At 39.3% G+C, this 9,103-nt stretch overlaps 1 non-coding gene across 1 annotated transcript; it reads left to right on the top strand.

The window, feature by feature from the left end:
• The first annotated feature begins 1,791 nt into the window (after positions 1 to 1,791).
• LOC114815530 lies at positions 1,792 to 1,928 on the top strand. The gene has a single exon (XR_003763321.1). It is a non-coding gene; the product is annotated as a small nucleolar RNA SNORA7 (small nucleolar RNA).
• The last annotated feature ends 7,175 nt before the right edge of the window (positions 1,929 to 9,103 follow it).

The raw sequence follows: 9,103 nt of genomic DNA, 5'->3' as shown, positions 1-9,103 counted from the left end.
AATGCTTTCACTACTTCAAGATGACAGTAAGATTTAAGACCTCAAAGCAATTCTAACTTTATATTTTCATTTATTGTGTTTTATATAGCCATGATGTTACTTTTGCGTAGCCTCCTACAGCTTTCTGAAAATGATCATTTAAAGACAAATAAAAATGTTTTCAAGGAGCTGAATAGTGATGGCACTCAGTTTTGTGATTTTCCAAATGAAAATGTTTATCCATAGGATGCTATTTCCTCCTAGACTATTACAAGCTGCAATTCACCATAACTGACCTTAATGCAGTCTTTTGACAAGCCTCTTGAGAGAAATGATTGTATCTGAAGAATCCTGAATTCCTATGTTGACTCAGTCCTTCATTTGTTGTTTTCTTAAAGTCATTTGGATTGGCCTCTGTCTGCTTCACACTCTTCCTTCAGTGAAAGTGAGGATAAAACCAGGCTCATATTTGTTTGGGCTCATTAGCTGGAATTTGGAAAATCTCTCTGTATGGTCCCAAGACAGATCAAAGAAGCTAAGCACGTAAATATTGTAGCAAGTTCCAGAAGTTATTTTACCCTACAGTACCAAAAACATGACAAGGCTAGCAATACCCAGTGCTACCTTCTTTATGAAGAGGGCTCTCCCCAAAATGGGAACTGACATACGGATAATGGTGATAACATCGGTTATGATGATGATCGTTTCAGACACCTAAATTCCATTTTCCTACCCCTCTCCTGTTCGCTTGATTAAGGATCTGTGTTGATCAACCTCACCATGCCAGCTCTCTATAAGACCTTTACAGCTATAGTCCCTCCCATTGAAATTTTCAATGGAATAATGATTAAAGATAATTGATAATTTTACATTTGAAAGGCATAGTAACAGAATATCCAGATATGACTAAGCTCATCTGGCTTTTCCAGAAAAAAATGTTGTTTTTTCTCATTACCATTTGATGACTGCTATCTCCATGTGGAATTGGGCTAGGGGATGGTAGTGAACAAATTAAACATTCATTTTGTGCTCTCAATAAGTTTACATCTTGAGAGATTCATCTGGACTTATGAAACCAGATGATTCAGCATGGCTTAGTGGATAGACTTGGGTTCTGGATAGAGCCTGGATTCTAATCCCGGCAATGCCATTTGCCTGCTGTTTGATTTTGGGCAAATCATTTAACTTCTCTGTCCCTCAGTTACCTCCTGTGTAAAATGGGGATTAAGACTGGGAGCCCCATATGGAACATGGACTGTGTCCAACCTGATAACTTTGTATCTACCCTAGTGTTTAGAGCAAAGTCTGGCACTTAGTAAGCACTTAAAACAACTTTTTTTAAAAAAAGGCAAATTGTGCAAAAATTGATAATCAAATATATTGTGACAAGTAATGGAATAAGTGAGTTTGAGGGGAAGTGAAGTCAGAGTTGGAGAGTTGCATATTGAGACAAAGTGGGTCTGAAAAGAAATAATCACTGAGCAAAGAAATTTAAGAACTTTTTGCCCAATCAATTTTCTGCAAATGCAGAGGCATGGTGGTATGGGATTCAACAGTCTCCAAGGCAAGCCCAAGTGAGGTTGGGAGAGAGATCATTTTTTCTCTCCCAGTCAATCAATGATATTTTACTGAGTGCCTATTTTGTTTAGTACTTGGTAAATACAATACAGTTAACAGACATGGTCCCTATCCTTAAGGAACTTACATTCTAGCAAGGGGAGATAGACACTGAAATAATTTACATGTAGGAAGAGAAAAATGGGATAAGCACATAAATTGGTACCTCAGTAAAAGGGTATGTAAGACATTTACCCCCTTTCAGGGTCACATCTGGAGAGTTTCCATACTCTACCAGTCTCGACTACAGGAGGGAGAGTCAGGCAGAGGCATACCCATTCCATTCCTAGCTTGGGCAGTGACTAGCAAATGGAAGGTAATCTGCCACAAGTCAAAACTCACTGTGCTGGGCAGCAGCGGCATGGAAGAGAGTCAGGGATGGAGGATACTCAAGTTTACTGCATGGAAGGAAACAGTGGTAAAACACTTCTGTACTTTTACCAAGAAAACTCAATGGATCCATTACCAGAAAGATTGCAGATGGAGAAGGGACGTTCAGGGAGAGATGTGTCCCTGGCATCACTATGGGTCAGAGACGGCTCAACGGCATAAAATAAGATATTTACCTAAATGTCATTATGGGAGACTGTGAGGTTTCAAAGGCTTAGGTGGGGCAGAAGTGCTTGGGGAGGGAAGGTACCAGTAACCTAGGGAAAGTAGAAATTAATAAGGAAAGGCATCTAAAGGAGATGTGATTTCAGAAGACCTTTGAAGATGGGGAGACCTGTAATTTGATGTGTTGCTTTTAATGGGGTTAGGACTCACAGGGAAAAAGCTGAGGACAAGGGTTTGGTAGGAGAGTGAAAACTAAGCACATGTTAATTTGGGAGAAGCTAAGAGTACAAGCTTTTAATGCAAAGAATAGGTAGCTATTGGAGGCTTTTGTAGTGTCGAGCAATGTGAGCAAAATGATGTTTTAAAAAAATGATCCTGGCAGCATAGTGGAAGTATTAACCTGAGAAGAATGAGACTAGAGGCCGGGAGATCAGTGAGGATGCTGCCCTATAGGAACCAGATATATGTAAGCTCCTCCCTATATTGTAAGATTGTTGTAGGCAGGGAATGTGTTATACTGTACTTTTCCAGGCGATTACAGTGCTCTGCACACAGTAAGCACTCAGTAAATACGATTGAATAAATGACTGAAGAAGCACCTCCTAATCAATCCAATAATGGTATTTATTGAGCACCTGCAAAATGCCAGTCACTATACTGGCACTGGGGTGAGTACAATAGTAAGACACACATTTCCTGACCTCAAGGAGCTTAAAAATTAAATGTGTGGGAGAAACAAAAAGCATCATCTGAGAGTGAAGATCAAGATATATCAGGAAATAAATATGAACTTATGATAGAATCAAATTAATTTTTAACATTCTAGAATAAGTTGAAGCTCTATTCATTATTGTCACTAGTAATAAAAGCAATGTGCTTAATGGAAAGAGCCCAGGCTTGGGAGCCAGAGGTCATGGGTTCTAATCCCAACTCTGCTACTTGTCAGCTGTGTGAGTTTGGGCAAGTCACTTCACTTCTCTGTGCCTCAGTTACCTCATCTGTAAAATGGGGATTAAGGGATTCAAACTGTGAGCCCCACGTGGGACAACCTGAATACCTTTCATCTACCCCAGTTCTTAGACCAGTTCTTGGCACATAGTAAGCAATTAAATACCATTATTATTATTATGGTATTTGTTAAGCACTTACCATGTGCCAGTCAGTGGTCTAAGAACTGGGATAGAAACAAGTTAATCAGGTTGAATGCAGTCTCTGTCCCACTTTGGGCTCACACTCTTAATCTCCCTTTTTTTTTTTTTTTTTTTAGAGATGATGGAAGTGGGGGACAAAGAAGTGAAGTGATTTGCCCAAGGTCACATAGGAGATAAGAGGTGGAGCCAAGATTAGACCCCATTACCTCCTGTCTCCCAGGCCAATGGTCTATCCAGTAATAATAATAATAGTATTTGTTAAGCAACTTACTATGTTCATTCATTCAATAGTATTTATTGAGCGCTTACTATGTGCAGAGCACTGAACTAAGTGCTTGGAATGTACAAATTGGCAACAGATAGAGACAGTCCCTGCCCTTTGACAGGCTTACAGTCTATTCGGGGGAGACAGACAAAAACAATAGCAATAAATAGAATCAAGGGGATGAACATCTCATTAAAACAATAGCAATAAATAGAATCAAGGTGATGTACATCTCATTAACAAAATAAATAGGGTAATGAAAATATATATAACTGAGTGGTCGAACACAGTGCTGAGGGGAGGGGAAGGGAGAGGGGGAGGAGCAGAGGGAAAGGAGGGAAAAGAGGGCTTAGCTGAGGGGAGATGAAGTGGGGGTAGAGGGGGAGCAGAGGGAAAAGGGGAAGCTCAGTCTGGGAAGGCCTCTTGGAGGAGGTGAGCTCTCAGTAGGGCTTTGAAGAGGGGAAGAGAATTAGTTTGGTAGAGGTGAGGAGGGAGGGCTTCCAGGACCGCGGGAGGACGTGGCCCAGGGGTCGACGGCAGGATAGGTGAGAACAGGGGACCGTGAGGAGGTGGGCGGCAGAGGAGCGGAGCATGCGGGGTGGGGATTAGAAAGAGAGAAGGGAGGAGAGGTAGGAGGGGGCAAGGTGATGGAGAGCCTTGAAGTATGTGCAGAGCACTGTTCTAAGTGCTGGGATAGATACAGGTTATCAGATTGCCCCACATGGGGCTCACAGTCTTATTCCCCATTTTACAGATGAGGTAACTGAGGCACAGATAAAGTGCCTAGCCCAAAGTCACCCAGCTCTTAAGTGGAGCCAGGATTAGAACCCACGACTTCTGACTCCCAAGTCCAGCTCTTTCCACTAAGCAACTCTGCTTTTCATTTATCATATTTAAGATAGTGATGATTAGCAGTTTACACATTACTCAAAATTTTATTTTTATACCTAAAACAAGACAATAATCATCACTCTCTGAAAACCTTATGAGGTTCATAGACTTGATCCCCATTTTACAAATGAAGTAACTGATGCACAAAGAAGTGAAGTGACTTGCCCAAGGTCACACACTCACACACATGGGTTCACAGTCTTAATAATGATGGTATTTGTTAAGTGCTTAGTGTGTGCCAAGCATTGTTCTAAGCACTGGGGTAGATACAAAGTAATCAGCCCACGTGGGTCTTATAGTCTTAATCCCTATTTTATAGATGAGATAACTGAGGCAAAGAGAAGTTAAGTGGCTTGCCTGAGATCACACAACAGACAAGTGGCAGAGCCAGGTCTGGAACTCTGATCCTTCTGATTCTCAGGCCCATGTTCTATCCACTAGTCAATGCTGCTTCTCATTATTTATGTACATATCTGCTGTTGGGTTGGGGAGAATATCGAGTGCCCAAAGGTCTCAGATCCAAGGGTATAAAACAGAATTTAATCCACATTTTTAAAATGAGGAAATCAGCATAGAAACTTAAGTGACTTGCCTCATGTCACATAGCAGACAGTGACAGAAAAGGAATTAGAACCTAGATCCTCCGACTTCTATGCCTATCCACGCCTAAACTCTTTCCTGTGCCTTCTCCATAAGATCATGCTGATTCCCTTGGTCAATGATATTTTTCAGAGGCCAATCCGGAAAGACTCTGACTAGCATCAGAGAGTAGTGAAGTGTCTCATTAATAACCACGACTCATCATGGATAGGGGATGTGTCTGTTAAACTGCACTCCCCCAAACGCTTAGTATAGGGCTTTGCACAAAGTGCTCAATAAATATGATTTACCTAACTTTCTTTATGAAATTATTGATAATTATGACATCCTTGATATAGTTTGGAATTGTAGAAGCTGTGTGGCCTAATGGAAAAATTACGGACCTGGTAGTCAGAGAACATAGGTTCTAATCTTGGCTCTGCCACTTGTCTGCCGTGAGACCTTGCGCATGTCACAACTTCTCTGGGCCTCTGTTTTTTCATCTGTAAATCGAGGTTTAAGACTGAGATTTACGTGGGACGTGGATTGGGTTCAACCTGATTAGCTTATATCTACCCCAGCACTTTAGTACAGTTCCTAGCAAATAGTAAGGGCTTATCAAAACCAATATAGAAAAAAAATTAAAAAACGCCTAAGTGCTCTCTGTAGAGAGGAAAAGTAACTAAAATTGATATTGCTGTACATTTCCCTGCATGCTTTTACTTCTGAATTGTCTTTATTGCCAAATTGTACACTCCAAGCACTTAGTACAGTGCTCTGCACATAGTAAGCAGTCAATAAATACTATTGAATGAATGAATATGGCATCAGGTCCAGTGCTTTACATTTTCTTATGGTATTTTATTAATTGCTTAGTATGTTCTAGGCACTGTACTATCTACAAATCATGAGAGCTGGAGGAAAAACAAGAATCCAGCAGGAAGTAGTTTAAGTATGTCAAGAGGAAGTAGCTACTTAGCAGAATCAAATATTCAAATTTAAGCAAAGTAATGAAGTTCAAATTTAAAGGCTTAGAATCATTGTAACTTATGATGCAAACTTGGTGTGCAATATTGATCCCTTAGTGCAAGGTTTTAGAAGCATTTACAAGCTTAATAGTATTAGTGCTAAAGGTAGAATTACTAAATAGTTGTTCAGTGGAAAAGGAAAAACATAGGTACAGCATAGTAGGTTTCAACATTTCCACCTGATCTGTGTAAACTCTCCTAATTTTCTTGGTTGGTGTGGTATTTGTTAAGTGCTTACTATTTGCCAGGCACTGTACTCATCGCTGGGTAGACACAAACAAATCGGGTTGGATACAGTCCCTGTCCCACGTGGGGCTCCAAATCTCAATCCCCCTATTACAGATGAGGTCACTGAGGCTGAGAGAAGTGAAGTGACTTGCCCAAGGTCACACAGCAGACAAGTGGCAGAGCCGGAATTAGAACCATAATCTTCTCATTCCCAGGCCCGTAATCTATCCAATTTTATTTTAGAAATTTCCTACTACTCTTATTACAATTGCAGTTTCAACCATGAGTGTGCTCAAGTAGATGACAGATTGTCAAGATTAAAAACTAAGCTTTTTGAAAAATCTAAAACATTTGTATATTGCTTCAAACAGAAAAAAGGGACTGAAGTTTTCCTAAATATAAAAATGTGTTAAAAAGAGATTACACAGGAAGAATAAAAATACATAGAGTCAGGAAGTTAAATGAATTGTTTCACAAGTAGATATGTGTAACTGTGTAAATGACTGTGTCATAGAATCAAGGCTCTCTTTCAAAGGCATTACAGCTCCCTGACCCTGTACTCAGTACTGTATATGCACTATCTCTGAGACAAACTTCTCCAAGCAGGAGCATTTTAATTTGTTTGACTTAAATCCCTTTTAAAACCCTAGAATACATAGTAGAAGACATCCAGATATTTTTCACCTTCATATCACTGCATACCAAGGATTTTAAAATTTAATGAAAATCTTAAATACATCAATCTTGTCATAAATCATAATCAGGATTATAACAGATCATTTGTCCTCCTAGCCCACAAGGATGTTTTGCTAAATCAAATTAAAATGTAGAATTTAAAAAATAGTACTGAAGTTAAGATTAAAGGGTAGAGGTATGTTGTATAACAAATTTCTAACAAAGATTCTCAAAAATTGAGTTTTCTGTGCACTATAGATTTCAGCACCAAAAAGTCAAAGTCTTCTTTTATATGACCTTTCACAATTTCAGGAACCTGAAGGGGTACAGCTATGGCTAATCATCTACCAATCTTAGCCACAACTGCTGAAACACCTTAGAATCTACCATTAGTAAGATGGATGATGGAAGGGAAAAATCAGTAGCTCATCTGAGAAGGGAAGAGTTTACTTCTTTGATGATGGATGAAAGCTATTTCTTTGTTAGCTGTGAGCCTCCTTTATTGTCATGCAACTACAGCAAGTGGGAACCAACCATAATTTTTTTCTAGTTTGCTCAGGTAAACAGAAGCATCTATTCTGCTGGGAATAGATTGCTTCAGGAACCACTCCAAGTCCTTTTAAAAGTGTGTTCCTAAGTTTCTCTATTCACCCTATGCCTCCCTTACCCTAGTAACAACTAGAAACTTTTTAATATGGTATTTATTAAATGCTTACTATGTGCCAGGCACTGTACTAAGTACTGGGTTAGATACAAATTAATCAGGTTGGAAACAGTTTAAAGTGGAGGGAAAACCCTGAACCTCTGAATCAAAAACAGTTCTTTGGAGCTGTGGACAAAGGGGTCAATGAGGAAAAAGAAGTTAAGATATTTGACTAGAATGATAATGATAACTGTGACATCTGTTAAGCACTTACTATATGCCAGACACTGTACTAAATACTGGCATAGATAAAAGATAATCTGGTTAGACACAGTCCCTCTCCCATATGGGGCTCACAGTCTTAATCTACATTTTACAGATGAGGAAACTGAGGCACAGAACATTTACATGATTTGCCCAAAGTCACATAACAGACAAATAGTAGAACTGGGATTCGAACCACATTCTCCGACTCCCACATCTGTGTTCTTTCCATTAGTTCACATTGCCTCCCACTGAAACTCTGAATAAAATTAAAGAGATTTGAAATGTTGCAAAGCTCCTGCTTAACATGCCTGAAATAATTTCTAAGCCCAGCTACCTCCAACAATTAGTACTTTACTCAGAAAGGAAGGCTATGACTTTAAATCACACACTAATAATCCAGCCCCTTATTGATTAAAAATGAAAAGGGTGACTCATGGCTTACAAATCCTTAGAGAGGAACTTCTTCGAGGAGAACTTCCAGGGCGCAAGGGAGAGAGGCCTTTGCTGAATCCCTCCATAAGAACTCTGAGGAATTGGCTCCAACCAATAAAACCTCATTCACCTGTGAAGTATAGTGAGTCAACCCCTTTGCCTGTTGGGAAATGTAGTTTCACCTATCCCTCTGTAAAATTCCCACTATCTTCATGAAGAGATCTGATTGGATGCTTTGAAATCACAAAGCTCCCACCAAAACTGACTGGGTGTAATGTTACGCAGTACATTCTGACAAATTCAATGAGAGAGGATAAATATATCCTAAGAATGCACGCAATAGTCCCATATGAATATCTCATGGTTTTATAAGGGGAATTAGAAATCTATTTTTCATTTTGTATTTTATGTCCTCCCTGGATAAATCTGGTATTACTGGAGCCTTTTGGGTTCCAGCTGTACATTGAACCAAAGATTTAAAGCAACAGTTGATGATCATTCTAAATTCTTTTTTTTTTTGAGTTATAGCTTCCAACCCAGAGTCCATCATCCTTTAGCTGGGGTATTTTTCCCTATATGCACTACTTAAACTTGCATAGGTTCAAACGTATGTACTTTCTTTATGCACTTTATTCCCTTCATCTTACAGTTTCAACAGCTAGAAGAGCTTAGTATATACTTTGAATTTCAAGATTTAACTGCAAATCCCCTTTAATAATGATAATAATAATAATAATGTTGGCATTTGTTAAGCGCTTACTATGTGCAGAGCACTGTTCTAAGCGCTGGGGTA

This window comes from Ornithorhynchus anatinus, chromosome 1 (genome assembly GCF_004115215.2).
Source record: "Ornithorhynchus anatinus isolate Pmale09 chromosome 1, mOrnAna1.pri.v4, whole genome shotgun sequence".
Taxonomy (NCBI): Eukaryota; Metazoa; Chordata; class Mammalia; order Monotremata; family Ornithorhynchidae; genus Ornithorhynchus; species Ornithorhynchus anatinus.
This window is presented reverse-complemented; position numbering and strand designations above follow the sequence as displayed.